General features: G+C 40.1%; 1 protein-coding gene across 16 annotated transcripts in view; it reads right to left on the reverse strand.

Moving 5' to 3' along the window:
* SLMAP (sarcolemma associated protein) overlaps positions 1–15,483 on the reverse strand; it is a 177,024-nt gene that overhangs the window by 42,451 nt on the left and 119,090 nt on the right. The window lies entirely within an intron of this gene.

The following is a 15,483-nucleotide window of genomic DNA, read 5'->3' on the forward strand; positions in this document are numbered from 1 at the left end:
CTAAATAATACATTTTTTTTTATTTTTCCATTTTAGATATTTATTGACAATCTATTTTACATGGTTAAGTTTTGCCATTTTCTACTACCATCCTCAAGAGTTGCATTTTGTCAATCTATAATCAGTATTTTTTTTTTTCTTTGAGACAGAGTCTCACTCTGTCGCCAGGCTGGAGTGCAGTGACACAATCTCAGCTCACTGCAACCTCTGCCTCCCAGGTTCAAATGATTCTCCTGCCTCAGCCTCCCGAGTAGCTGGGACTACGAGTGCGCACCACCACACCCAGCTAATTTTTGTATTTTTAGTAGAGACGGGGTTTCACCATGTTGGCCAGGATGGTCTTGATCTCTTGACCTCCATCCGCCTCAGCCTCCCAAAGTGCTGGGATTACAGGCATGAGCCACTGCGCCTGGCCTATAATCAGCATTTATATTGAAAAATTATTTTATATGAGTCATATAGTATGCTATAATTATATTTCCTTTCTTGTATGGCCTTCAGTATACTCAGAATTTATAATGCTTCACTTTTTTGTTTTATTAATTTTTATATATCTCAAACATAGCCCAAGTTCTCACAGAACCATACAACTTTCAATACTGTCAAACACACCAAGTAATTTATCACATTATATATCCCCATCTTCCTCTTTCTGTTTTATTCCTTTGTTTTACTATAACATATCCTCTTATAACTTCCTGAAAAGGGGTGGACAGAAGGTAAATACTTTGTGATTTTGCTTCTCTGAAAATGTTAGCATTCTACCTTCACATGTGATTGATGCTTTGACTAGATACACAAATCTACAGGAAATACTTTTGCATCAGAATTTTGAAAGCATTGTTCCATTGTCTTCCAGCTTCCAACCAGAAGGTGAGTTTAATACAGCCTGAATCCTGTTCCTCAGTACACATAGTACGGATTTCTTACGCTCAGCAATATCTGGTTTGCCTGTTCTGTTTGGGCATCAGGGAGGACTGCACATCCCCACTCCTAGCACTGAGGAAGATTCATAGGACTGATGCTAGCCAGGGCCAAAGCATTTAAGAGAAAGTGTAAGTTTTTTACACCTTATCCCACCACAGGAACTCTAGAAGCTGTGTGTTGAGACAGCAACATCATAAGATAGTAAAGACTCCATCTGTCTAGATCTCTGAGTGACAATATGGAGCAGAGTGGTCTTCCTCACCATGGACATGTAGCGTGAATGAGAAATAAATGTTTGTTTAGTTGAGCCGTTAAGATTTCGTGGCTTGGCTGGGTATGGTGGCTCATGCCTGTAATCCCAGCACTTTGGGAGGCCGAGGTGGGCGGATCACCTGAGGTCGGGAGCTCGAGATCAGCCTGACCAACATGGAGAAACCCCAAAATTAGCTAGATGTGGTGGCGCAGGCCTATAATCCCAGCTACTCAGGAGGCTGAGGCAGGAGAATTGTTTGAACCCAGGAAGCGGAGATTGAGGTGAGCCGAGATGACGCCATTGCACTTCAGCCTGGGCAACAAGAGCGAAACGCAAAAAAAAAAAAAAAAATCTCATGGCTTATTTATTACTATATTATAAATTTAGCTTATTATGACTATATGATATCCTTTGTTTCTCTCTAGAAGGTTTCAGAATCTTCTCTTTATTCCTGATGCTCTTAAATTTCATATTACTCAGTGTGTAGTCTCTTTTTTCTTCTTTTCTTAAATGAGGTGAAATTCACATAACATAAAACAACCATATGAACAATGCCGTAGAATTTAGTATATTCACTATGTTGTGCCTAGTTCCAAAACATTTTCATTACCCAAACAAAAACCCTATACCCATTAAGCATTTACTCCCCACCTCCACCTCACCAGTCCCTGGCAGTCCCACATCTGCTTGCTATCTCTATGGATTTACCTGTTCTAGATATTTCATATAAATAAAACAATATAACACGTGACATTCTGTGTCTGGCTTAGTGTGTGGTCATTTAAAATATATTGTGCTAAGTACTCGGTGCATTTTTTTTTTCAGTTTATAAGCTCATATCTTTCACTTCTGGGGAATTATCTTGTATTCTAATTAATTGGTAAATTATTCCATTCTTTTTCTCCCCCTTATTCTCCCCCTCTGGAATTCATTATTAAGATACTAGATCTCTAGGATTAAACCTCAAATTTTCTTTAATTTTCCCTCTTGAAAAAAAAAAAACTCTTGCCTTTTTCGTATATTTTCTGGAACATTTCCTCTACTTTCTCCTCAATCTTCCTACAGTTTTTAAAAATCTGGTATCATATTTTTAGCTTTCAAAAATTCTATTTGCACTTTGCTCCTTTAAAAAATACCATCTTTATCTTGCTTCATCCATAAAACTTCAAAAATTATACTTTTAAACCAGGTGCAGTGGCTCATGCCTGTAATCCCAGCACTTTGGGAGGCCAAGGCGGGCGGATCACCTGAGGTTGGGAGTTTGAGACCACCCTGACCAACATGGAGAAACCCCATCTCTACTAAAAACACAAATTTAGCCAGGCATGGTGGTGGGTGCCTGTAATCCCAGCTACTCAGGAGGCTGAGGCAGGAGAATTGCTTGAACCTGGGTGGTGGAGGTTGTGGTGAGCCAAGATTGTGCCATTGCACTCCAGCCTGGGCAACAAGAGCGAAACTCCGTCTCAAAAAAAAAAGTTTCTGCTTCTTATCTTTTTCCTATTTCTTCCTTACTCACATTTTTCTGTGTGTGTGTTTTGTTTTTGTTTGATCTCTGTCAAGAAAGAATTTCCTCAAAAGTCTGATCTTGGCTTTCTCTTCATATTCAAGGGTGAGGCAATAAGAAGCTGACAAAGTCTTACATGCATGGGCTTATTACACCCACTGGGCCACACAGTGGCAGTTTGTTGGAAGACTTTTATTTTTTTATTTTTTTTTTTGAGACAAGGTCTGGCTCTATCACCCAGGCTGGAGTGCAGTGGCGTGATCTCTGCCCACTGCAATGTCCACCTTCCGGGCTCAAGCCATCCTCCCACCTCAGCCTCCCAAGTAGCTGGAACTACAGGTACACACCACCATGCCCGGCTGATTTTTTGCATTTTTTGTAGAGACGGGGTTTCGCCATGTTGCCCAAGCTGGTCTTGAACTCCTGAGCTCAAGCAATCTGCCCATCTTGGCCTCCCAAAATGCTATTTAAGTTATTTAAGCACTTTGGGACAGTTTAAATATCAGTAACAGTATGTGTTTCTCTTTGTCTGATTGGTTTCTCTGGAGTAGAGCCCTGCAGCTGCCTTTCTGGGGAGTATAAGCCTGTTGACCAGCATTCTGATTCAGTACAGAGACTTTCATTTAACTCTCCCACTTTTCCCCACAGTGAGATGCTCATACCTACCCCCTCAGACATATCTGAAATACCCCGGTCTACAGACTCTCCATTTCAGCCTCCAGAGAGCAAACTTTCAGTCTTTCTGAATAAGGAAAGAGATACTTGTCTGTCTGCATGGACAAGAATACGAAAAACCAGCCTGGTGTGGTGGCTCACGCCTATAATCCCAGCACATTAGGAGGCCGACGCAGGCAGACTGCTTGAGCCCAGGAGCTCGAAACCAGCCTGGGCAACATGACGAAACCCTGTCTCTACTAAAAATAGAAAAATTAACTGGGTGTGGTGACGTGTGCCCTTAGTCTCAACTACTTGGGAGGCTGAGATGGGAGGATCGATACCTGCGAGGCTGTGGCTGCAGTGAGCCAAGATCATGCCACTGTACTACAGCCTAGGCAGCAGCAGAGATCCTGTCTCAAAAAAGAAAAAAAAAAAAAAAGAAGAAAAATAAGAAAATAGTTCAAATTATTCCTTATATAAACTTTAAATCCTGTTTTTAGCAACCATGCATTCCTGCCCTACCTGACAGGTATTAAGCGCCCCTTAGTCACAGTTTTAACTTGGTTTTCTGAGGTTTCCTTTACCCCAATGCAGGCCTTCAGAAAAGTGAAAGTGGAAACCCATATCTCTTACTACTCAATTGTATGTTTCACATCTTCCAAAATTTTGTTGGCATCTATTTTCCACTGTAGTCTTCTCTCCCATTCTCTTGTCTTTGTGACTTACGCTTTTTATAATATTTTACTATGAATGGGTCCATTCACCATATTTAATCAAGTTTACTGCCTCCCTTTGGAAACACTACTACTTTAACTTCTAGGATACCAGTCACTCCTACTTTTATGTGCTTGTTCATTCCTTCCTTCTTAGGCTTTTATTGCCTTTCCCTTTCTCTGATTATAATCTAAATATGTGCATTAGTCTTTAAGATTTCTGTCAACAACAACAACAATATTTTTTAATGGCTTTAACTACCTTGAGTAATTTCTAAATGTTGATGTCAAGTCTAGCATTCTTTGGCCCCAGGACCCTATTGTCCATTGTCCAACTACTTTCCAAACATCTTCACCCAGAAATACCACTGGGACTTAAATCTCACCATGTCTAAAACTGAAATTATCTTCTCTTCCTTTCTCCTAAATATGTTTGGAATCTCTCCTCACTAAGCCTCCATTCCTATCTCTCTTAAGGTATATTGCAACTATTCATTATGTCTACCTTGCCCAACTTACTATGAATTCCTTGAGGGAATATACTCATTCTTTCAAATATTTACTACGCACCAGGCACTCACTGTGGATTACCAAGATAAATGAGAGAAATATAGGAATTTAGGGTCTGGTGAAAGTAGAGAAGTTTTTTTTTAATAATTTAATTCCCAACACACTTCTGACACAAAATAGTTGTTTGCAAATGCCTGTTACATGAACATAGCAGATAATAAAATAGTATAAACACAAATAGCTTTGAAAGCTATTCTAGTCTTTCTCTAGTATGTTGAAGATCTACATACTGACATGTTTAAAAATTATAAACACATATCAGAAGATTGTAATTTATTGCTCCAAACTCTCTCACCCTTAGAAAAAAATCTGAAGTTCCTACCATGGCCTACAAGGTCCCTTGTGATCTACCCCAGGGGTCAGTCAACTATATCCCCACAGGGCCAAATCCAACCTGCTGCCTGTTTAGCAAATAAAGTTTTATGGGAACACAGCCAGGTCCATTCATTTGCATATTGTCCATGGCTAATTTCCCTTACAATGGCAGAACTGAGTAGCTGCCAAGAGACCTTACAGCCTGCAAAGCCTAAAATATTTACTATCTGGCCTGGCCTTTTATTTTAAAAAGGTGTTTAAGTTCTTCTAAAACTCCAATCTCAGTCTTAGGGTTTCATATGGTTTTTATTTCACACACTTTCTCCAGACACACATACAACTCAGCTTAGTCCCATATCTGTTCAGCCACATTACTACCTTTATTGTTCCCTATCCCCTTACAGTCTTTGTTTTCTTCAGTGGACTCATCACTTCCTAACATATTAATTTTTTGGTTTATTACTTTTTGTCTCCTCAAGAGCATGTAAACTCCATGAAGGCAAAGCCTTCTTTGTCTTACTCACTTCTAATAACCCCAACAGTTAAAACAATGCCTGGTATATACATGTTTAATTAATCTTTGTAGAATGAATCAATTGAACATCTATGTTTAAAGGGATCAAAAGAAAAATTATTTGAGTGTTTCCTCATCCTAAAAAAAGGATTAATAATATATAAAAAAAGTTTAAGGAGTACTGGTTTATAAGTACTAAATAATGATTAGCTGCATTTATTTATTTATTTATTTATTTAAGAGATGGCATCTTGTTACATTGACCAGGCTGGAGTACTGTGGCTTTTCACAGCATGATCACTGTGAACTGCAGCCTCTAACTCCCGGGCTCAGGCGATCCTCTGGCCTCAGCCTCCCAGTTGGTTGAGACTATAGGCATGAATCACTGCTCCTGGCTAATTAGCTGCTATTATCACTATTGAAACTATTTAAAGTTATATTTTCAAACCTTGTGAATCACTAGAGGCCTGTAAATAAAGAAAACATATATTTTGGCCGGGTGCAGCAGCTCATGCCTGTAATCCCAGCACTTTGGGAGGCCGAGGTGGGCGGATCACAAGGTCAAGATCGAGACCATCCTGGCCAACACTGTGAAACCCTGTCTCTACTAAAAGTACAAAAATTAGCCAGGCATAGTGGCACGTGCCTGTAGTCCCAGCTACTCGGGAGGCTGAGGCAGGAGAATCGCTTGAACCCAGGAGGTGGAGGTTGCAGTGAGCCGAGATCGCACCATTGCACTCCAGCCTGGTGAACAGAGCAAGACTCCATCTCAAAAAATAATAATAATAAATAAAAAATCTAGTTTAAAACAGTCTGTAACCACTGAGTCTCCAACTTGGTGTAGAGACCTCAATGCTTTGGGAGTCACAAGTGTAATACATACAATCGAGGTGAGATCAGAGATCTCTGCCTCTCACTTTACCCCTTCAGAGACTCAAGAAAGAACTTTCCTGTCATGGTAACTGCAGGTCTTGAAAGACCTATCTAACTTGGTACAACTCAAAGAGAGAGAGAGTAGAAGGCTTTCTTTCTTCTTTTTTAAAACTCTTTTTTTTTTTTTTTTGAGATGGAGTCTCGCTCTGTCATCCAAGCTGTAGTACAGTGGCATGATCTCAGCTCACTGCAACCTCTGTCTCCTAGGTTCAAGTGATTCTCCTGCCTCAGCCTCCTGAGTAGCTGGGATTACAGGCGCGCGCCACCATGCCTGGCTAAATTTTGTATTTTTAGTAGACATAGGGTTTCATTTACCATGTTGGTCAGGCTGGTCTAGAACTCTTGACCTCGTTATCTGCCTGCCTCGGCCTCCAAAAGTGCCGGGGTTACAGGCTTGAGCCACTGTGCCCAGCCCTAAAACTCTTTTTTTAAATTTTTTGAGATAAGGTCTCACTCTGTCGCCCAGACTGGAGTGCAGTGGTGCAATTATGGCTCACTGTAGCCTCCCACTCCAGGGCTCAAGCGATCCTCCCACCTCAGCCTCCCGGGCAGGTATGACTACAAGCATGTGCCACCATGCCCAGCTAATTTATTTTTATTTTTGTAGAGACATGGTCTCACTGTGTTGGCCAGACTGGTTTCGAACTCCTGAACTCAAGTGATCCTCCTAGCTTGGCCTCTCAAAGTACTAGGATTACAGGCATAAGCCACTGTACATGGCCTTAAAACTCTTTTTTGAGCAATACTCTAGAGAGGTGATTATTCGTTTTCCACTATTTTTAAACCATATTTATTATAAAAAATGACATACAAGTCTGGGCACGGTGGCTCATGCTTGTAATCCCAGCACTTTGGGAGGCTGAGGCAGGCGGATCACCTGAGGTCAGGAGTTCGAGACCAGCCTGGCCAAAATGGTGAAACCCCCATCTCTACTAAAAATACAAAAGTTAGCTGGGTGTGGTGGCATGCACCTATAATCCCAGCTACTCAGGAGGCTGAGACAGGAGAATCGCTTGAAACCGGCAGGCAGAGGTTGCAGTGAGCCAAGATCGTGCCATTGCACTCCAGCCTGGGCAACAGAGCGAGACTCAGTCTCAAGAACAAAACAAAACAAAAATGATATACAAAAAGGAACATAAAACACAAAGGTATAGGTTAATACATTTTCATAAAGCAAGTATCTACATGACTGCAGCCCAAGTCAGGAATAGAACCACCCCACCAACCCCTAAAGCCCTCCACAGGGAGGAAGCCCTTCCCTCCAATAAAAATCCCTTCCTCTCCCATAAAGGTAACTACTATTCTGTGTTTTTTTTTTTTTTTTTTGAGACAGAGTCTCACACTGTCTCCCTGGCTGGAGTGCAGTGGCATGATCTTGGCTCACTGCAACCTCCACATCCTGGTTTCAAGCAATTCTCCTGCCTCAGCCTCCCACGTAGCTGGGATTACAGGTGCCCCCCACCCGCTACACATGCCCAGTTAATTTTTTGTATTTTTAGTAGAGATGGGGTTTCACTATGTTGGCCAAGCTGGTCTCAAACTCCTGACCTCGTGATCCACCCACCTCGGCCTCCAAAAGTGCTGGGATTACAGGCATGAGCCACTGCGCCTGGCCTATCCTGACTTTCATGGCATTTAATTTCTTATATTTCTTTATAGTCACACTACCCAAATATACATGACCAAGTAATATGATTTTAGTGGTTTTGAACTTTTATAAATGGAATACTATATAGTGTGTCAGGCTTTTTTTCCACCCAATATGCCACAGTGTATTTGTTTATTTAACTACTGAGAGTCTTTTTGGCTGTTTCCAGTTTGGATCTAATGTGAATCATGCTGCTATGAACATTCTTGAATTTGTACCTGATGCACAGGCATCTCTGTAGGGAACCTACCAAGGAGTAGAACTGGGAGTATAATATGTTTGACATGTAAGTACCATCATCTAAGCATTTAGTCAGAAGACTATCAAATCTTGTCAAAGACTGAACAGAGAGAACCAAATTTACTTCTTGGTTGACAGAAATAAATTATGTACTAACATATTACTATGTGGCATAAAATTAAAAATGAGAAACAATGCAAACAATACATTCAAAAGAAGTTCAAAGGAGGCTGAACATGGTGGCTCATGCCTGTAATCTCAATGCTTTGAAAGGCCAAATTGAGAGGATGACTTGAGCCCAGAAGTTTGAGACAGCTGTGCCAAGACTGGATTGAGTTCTTAAAGCTAAAGAGCCATTTTCCTTACTTGACAGCTACAACTAATTGAAACTAAAGCAGAAGATAAACCCAAATAGCACAGACTATCTGATACTGATGTCAGTCTCCTAGGGATCTGAAACAAATTGACTGCAAGACAGGAGGGAGTGAACATGAAAGAACCAGACAATCTGCTGCTGTAACTGCCAACCTGGAAAACATTTCTAAGTCTCAAAATTGGGTTTCATTAAGAAAATGTTATGACTAGGACATCAAAATAACGTGCTTGACACCAAATTTTTTAAATAGCATGCATACTGGTAAGTATGCACAGCTTCTACACCTCTCCAACATGTTTTCTGCCTGCTAACTAATGTACATTTCAGTGTGCCATGCATTACTTAGAGCACTTAGTAAATATGATCTCAATTAATTTTCATAATTCTATGAGATAGATACTGCCATCCCACTTTATAAATGAGGAAATCAAGGTTTAAAGAGGTCAATTTGCCCAGTATTGCCCACAATCATACTGCCAGTGAGAGAGTGCATCAGAATTCACATCAAGATCCCTCTGATTGAATTCTAAACATCATAAATAGAAATGAGCTAACATTACCTAAAAAATCACCAAGGGCAAATATGACGAAGAAACTGAGATTAGAATATCAAGACACAAACTGTTATAATCGGCATTCAAACCAGAAAATTATTTCCCTTCTGAAATAATTAACAAAACAGAAATAGAGACACAGAACCTCACAGGAGAGGTTCTGTGAGGTTCCCAATTTTAATAATACAGACTTTCAAAAGGTTACTCATTTCTGCAGCAAAATTTAATCAGTTAAAGTAACTCTTGCTATAGAAGATGTTGTGCCTTTTCATAAAAACAGTTCCAGAAGCTATTTGTCCTAAAATTTAAGAAGAAGGAGGCCGGGTGTGGTGCCTCACGCCTGTAATCCCAGCCCTTTGGGAGGCCAAAGCAGGTGGATCACCTGAGGTCAGGAGTTTGAGACCAGCCTGGCCAACACGGTGAAACTCCATCTTTACTAAAAATACATAAAAAAAAAAAATTAGCCAGGTGTGGTAATGGGTGCCTGTAATCCCAGCTACTTGGGAGGCTGAGGCAGGAGAATTGCTTGAACCCAGGAGGTGGAGGTTGCAGTCAGCCGAGATCACGCCATTGCATTCCAGCCTGGGCAACGGAGCGAGACTCTGTTTCAAAAAAAAAAAAAAAAGAAGGAAAAAGAGAGGGAAAAAAGGATTTAGAATTCAAGGATAGACTGAAAACAAAGTGAACGGGACCAATTTCAAGAATATGGAAACAGATCTTTTTTAAAAAGCAACAGTACACATACCAAAACACCATTGGCATGTACTTGAGATTGTCACCTGGGCAGTTATAATAGGAGAAAATCTGGTAGATATGTTAGAAAGTGGGCTGACTAGGGAAATGATCAGTACAAACAACTCTCCAATACATCTTAGATTGAACAAACCACTCTGAGAATAAAAAAAATAAAATTAGCAGCACCTAGCTGACACTCAGAGTTTTCCTGTTACAGGGACGTAACATATTATGAGCAGGGAAACACAATACATGTTTTCTATTATTTGCCATAAACTGCTTTGGCTTAGAGAAATAAAAGTTTACAAAATGAAAATCTAAAAATCTGTTTCAAGTAGAATATGTAATCAGAATACTGAGACTGTTCAGAGAGGCTGACCTCACAGAGTGATGAAAAATAAACATTTAGTCACGCAAGCAACATCAATTCAATGCATTACTCCAAACAAGGCAATTTCTATGTGAGAGCAAAGCCCTGAGAGAAAGGAGGGAATGAGAATAGCATATACAGATAGTGACTATAATTTTTCCTAGTTATGGGGGTGGGAGGCAAAGAGAGAGATTTTTCTGAAAATCAGGAAAAAAACGGTAAGACATGAAATATTAATTAAACTAATAATAACAAAAAGTTAAGTCTCATAATAATAATAAACACGGATTAAGAATACATCCTCAGATCTCGGGTGTTAAAAAAAAAAAGGATACAAAGGCATGAGGTCTACTTTAGGGCACTGATTACTGTCGAGAGAGATGCCCTTGGGGAGTGGGCAGTTTGTCTCTACAAAGTAGACCTCAGGAAAATTTCTCTGGCATCTGGCAGTGATGCCTCTCTCCTCATTAGAACAGACAGTAGCAAAAGAAATCAAACGGGCAGGCAGCAGTCCAGAGAAGGCTGTCTCTCACTCTATGCCCACCAAGTGACAACAATTCTCCATGTCCTTTCACCCTTCATCTTTCCACCAAGCATACAAGTTAATCAAGTGACAGAGTTCATGGATATGTATGAAACAGATTTAGAGATACATTATTTCTTAATTTGGAAAGCATCTTTAGCAGAACACAAAAAGTTTCAATGTATCCATTAAGTTTATATGATAAACTTGAAGTAACTAAAATTTGCAGAGAACACTAAATGTGTAGTTTTGCCTAAACCAAGCTCATGTCTGAATCCCTGAAGAGGAAAATATTGCTGAAGCTTTTTTTAGCAAGTTTTACTGAAGTGACTTCCTAATTCTAGATTATATGTGGTAAAGATCTTTTAATAGAGAATATTTACTTTACAGTTCTGAAATTATGCAAAACATTATTTAAATATCTGTTCAAAGTCCAATTTCTTTGTCTGCAATTTAAAGTTTTTCTTAGAAAAGAGAAGTTTTTCTTTAAAAAGTCTGTTTTACCATAAAAGGAAAACAAATTGAAATGTGTTTCAATTCATTTATTTTCTACAACGTGTAAATGGAAAGAGCCAACAACCAAATTGTTCTCTTATAGATTCATACACATAAACTGAAAAATCCGTCATCATATTAAAGACAGACATGGAAAACCTTATGGAAATAAATGATTTGCTTTCTAATTTTTAAAACACAAGGTGAATTATACTATAGAAGCACTAATAAATAATGAAGGCTAGGTATTTAACATTTGCTTTTTAAAAGACTGGAAACAAGAAATATGAAGCAGCACTGCACACAAATATTTACTTCATATTCAAAATTATAAATCAGTTCAAGATACCTATCAATGAAAATAATGGCAAAAAACCTTGTATACACTTGTTAATATGTAATCCAAAATTGTTTTAAAAGTGCTTGAGTATAAATTTACTTAAGATATTTGCTGAATTTGTCTTGCTTATAATATTAAGAATACTTATTAAACACAACAATTTTTACAATGGCAGCATGTCATAAAATGCTAAAATGTCCCTTCTGACAACAAGTCAAACCAGAGTCAACCCTCACTTTCCCAACTCTGGTTACCCAAATTTAAGGAAACGAACAGATCTGGAAAGTTTTGAAATACCTCTGGAATCACCAGTAACCAAATTCTTACTACTTGCTACCTGAAATTCAGAAACCAAACAGATTTCAATAGTAGGCCTCTCCTTAGCTACCTGAACTTATAGCCCAAACTTTCTCTGTTTGCACTCAGGGACCCAAAGGATTCAGATGTCTGGGAATACTTATTTTCTTTTGTTTTGTTGTTGTTTTTGTTTTTTGAGACAGGTCTTGCTCTGTAGCCCAGGCTGGAGTGCAATGGTGTGATCACGGTTCACTGCAGCCTCGACCTCATGGGTTTAAGCGATCCTCCTGCTTCAGACTCCTGAGTGGCTGGGACACAGGCATGTTATCACCATGGCCGGCTACTTTTTTGTAGAGATGGGGTCTCACTATGTTGCCCAGGCTGGCTGCAAATTCCTGGGCTCAAGCAATCCTCCCACCTTGGCCTCCCGAAGTGCTGAGATTACAGGTATGAGCCACTGCACCTGGCTTTTTCGCTGTTCTTTGGTCCACCCTTTGTACACAAAAATGGGATTTTATATTTTGATTTTTTTCTTGTATGTAGGTACTACCTGTTTAGTATTTTCTCATGCTATTACACAGTCCTCATAAACATCATTTTAATAACTTTCTAACATTCCCACTGAAGGGATTTGGTGTAATTTATATAAATTCTGTGCTATCTCTGCATGTTTATTTGGTCCATTTTCCCCCAAAACTATGATGCAACAAAAATCTTCAAACACCTTTTGTATATTTAAAGCAAACTATTCTGTGTTACAAATACAGCTAAGTATTTTATACTATTTTAAGTGAAATGTTCAATAATAAAACAGACATTAAGAAGTAAAAAGCTTTTCTTTTCTTTTTTTTTTTTTTTGAGACAGAGTTTCGCTCTTGTTGCCCAGACTGGAGTGCAATGGCACAATCTCGGCTCACTGCAACATCTACCTCCCAGGTTCAAGTGATTCTCCTGCCTCAGCCTCCCAAGTAGCTGAGACTACAGGCGCCCACCACCACGCCTGGCTAATTTTGTATTTTTAGTAGAGATGGGGTTTCAACATGTTGGTCAGGCTGGTCTTGAACTCCTGACCTCAAGTGATCCACCTGTCTCGGCCTCCCAAAGTGTTGGGATTACAGGTGTGAGCCACCTCACCGGCTTTTTTTTTTCCCAAAGAGACAGAGTCTCAGTATGTTGCCTTAGGCTCGAGTGATTTTCCCACCTCAGCCTCCCGAGTAGCTGGGACTACTGGCAAAAAGTTGTTTTGTTTTAAGTAAGCCAGTAATAACAACAAAATAAAACAAGGTTTTTGCAAATTGTAACTGAGTAAACATTCTTTTGATAACTACCTGCTCTCCTTTCTTAGGGTTTAAAATATAAATCTTAAAAGTTCAAAATAAAAATCTTTCTTCTAAAGATTTGTATTTTATTTTTTAGAGACAGGGATTTGCTCTGTTGCCTAGGTTAGAGTGCAATGGCACAACCATAGCTCACTGGAGCCTTGAGCTCCTGGGCTGAAGGTGCCCTCCCACCTTAGCTTCTTGAGTGGCTAGGGCTACATACATGTGCCATCACTCCCGGATAATTTTTTTGTTGTTGCTGTTGCTGATACAGTCTCCCTGTTGCACAGGCTGGAGTGCAGTGGTGCGATCTTGGCTCGCTGCAACCTCCGTCTCCAGGTTCAAGTGATTCTCCTGCTTCAGCCTCCTGAGTAGCTGGGATTACAGGCATGCATCACCACGCCCCAGCTAATTTTGTGTATTTTTAGTAGAGATGGGGTTTCGCCATGTTGGCCAGGTTGGTCTCAAACTCCTGACCTCAAGTGATCAGCCCGCCTCAGCCTTCCAAAGTACTGGGTATAGGCATGAGCCACAGCTCCCAGCCTCTCCTGGATAACTTTTTAGAGTTTTTTATAGGAACGGGGTCTCACTATGTTGCCCAAGCTGGTCTTGATCTCCTGGCCTCAAGGGATCCTCCTGCTTAGGCCCATGAAAGAGTGGGATTACAGATGTGAGCCATAGCACCTGGCCTAAAGATTTGCATTTTAGATTAGATATTCTTTTAGTTGGTATCAGTGAACACCAATTATTTTGCCCCAGGTCCCTGTGCCAATTTCCCATAAAAATGAGATTTAGTAATCAGAAGGTAACAAAAAGATGTACTAATCTTTGCTTTATAAATATTGTTTTATTTATTTATTTTTTTTACTTTTTAATTTTTTTTTTTTTTTTTTTTGAGATGGAGTCTCACTCTGTCGCCCAGACTGGAGTGCAGTGGTGTGACCTCAGCTCACTGCAACGTCTGCCTCCCAGGTTCAAGCAATTCTCCTGCCTCAGCCTCCCAAGTAGCTGGGATTATAGGCACGTGCCACCACCCCTGGCTAATTTTTGTATTATTAGTAGAGATGGGGTTTCACCATGTTGGCCAGGCTCATCTCAAACTCCTGACCTCAGGTGATCCGCCCACCTCGGCCTCCCAAAGTGCGGGGATTACAGGCATGAGCCACCATGCCCAGCCAAATATTGTTTTAAAAAGACAAAGAAATATGTCACATTTATTAAATAAATTGCCTCGAAGTAATACTCAACTTATACTTAATATTATAGTATCAAAACTGCAAAAACAGAAGCTCTGCGAAAACTATTAAATGAAATTCTCAGTTTCCTTGAAGGATCTCTAAGGAGTATAACATTTGATGTGTTGAATTTGTGTCTGTTTTAATCACCAGGTATGACCCTTAGAACCTCCAAGCGCTCCTGAGGTAGTGGGGCAGGGTAGCGGGGGGCACATATGCATGAATATCCACAAAATGAAATTATGAGCATAAAAACTTGGGAAACCACATTTCCAAGAAAGGAGAGCAGAATGAGAAGAATGCCTGAGAAAGTATTTGCTTGATGGGAAAAACCATAGACATTATCAACAAATCTTTACCACACACAATGACCTTTACTTAACAAAACCAACAAAATATCATAACCTTGCAATTGTTACAGATTTAAGCAGCTTTTGTGACTTTCAAGTAAAAAGGAATTAATGATATCTTTGTTCAGAATTCAGCAGAGGTCTAAATCACTTCAAAAGCCAATTTATCATTTTGTTTGTTTGTTTGTCTGTCTTTGGAGACACAGTCTTGCTCTTGTCACCCAGGCTGGAGTGCAGTGGCACGACCTCGGCTCACTGCAACTTCCACCTCCTGGGTTCAAGCAATTCTCCTGCCTCAGCCTCCTAAGAAGCTGGGATTATAGGTGCCTGCCACCACACCCAGCTAATTTTTGTATTTTTAGTAGAGACGGTATTTCACCATGTTGGTCAGGCTGGTCTCAAACTCCTGACCTCAGGTGATCCACCCACTTCGGCCTCCCCAAAGTGCTAGGATTACAGGTGTGAGCCACCGTGCCCAGCCAAGCCAATCTATCTTTAAAATATATATATTTTTTGAGACAGAGTCTTGCTCTGTTGCCCAGCCTGGAGCACAATGGTGCAATCTCGGCTCACTGCAACATCTGCCTACCAGGTTCAAGCGATTCTCCCACCTCA

The sequence above is a fragment of the Nomascus leucogenys genome, chromosome 4 (assembly GCF_006542625.1).
Source record: "Nomascus leucogenys isolate Asia chromosome 4, Asia_NLE_v1, whole genome shotgun sequence".
In the NCBI taxonomy this organism is placed as follows: Eukaryota; Metazoa; Chordata; class Mammalia; order Primates; family Hylobatidae; genus Nomascus; species Nomascus leucogenys.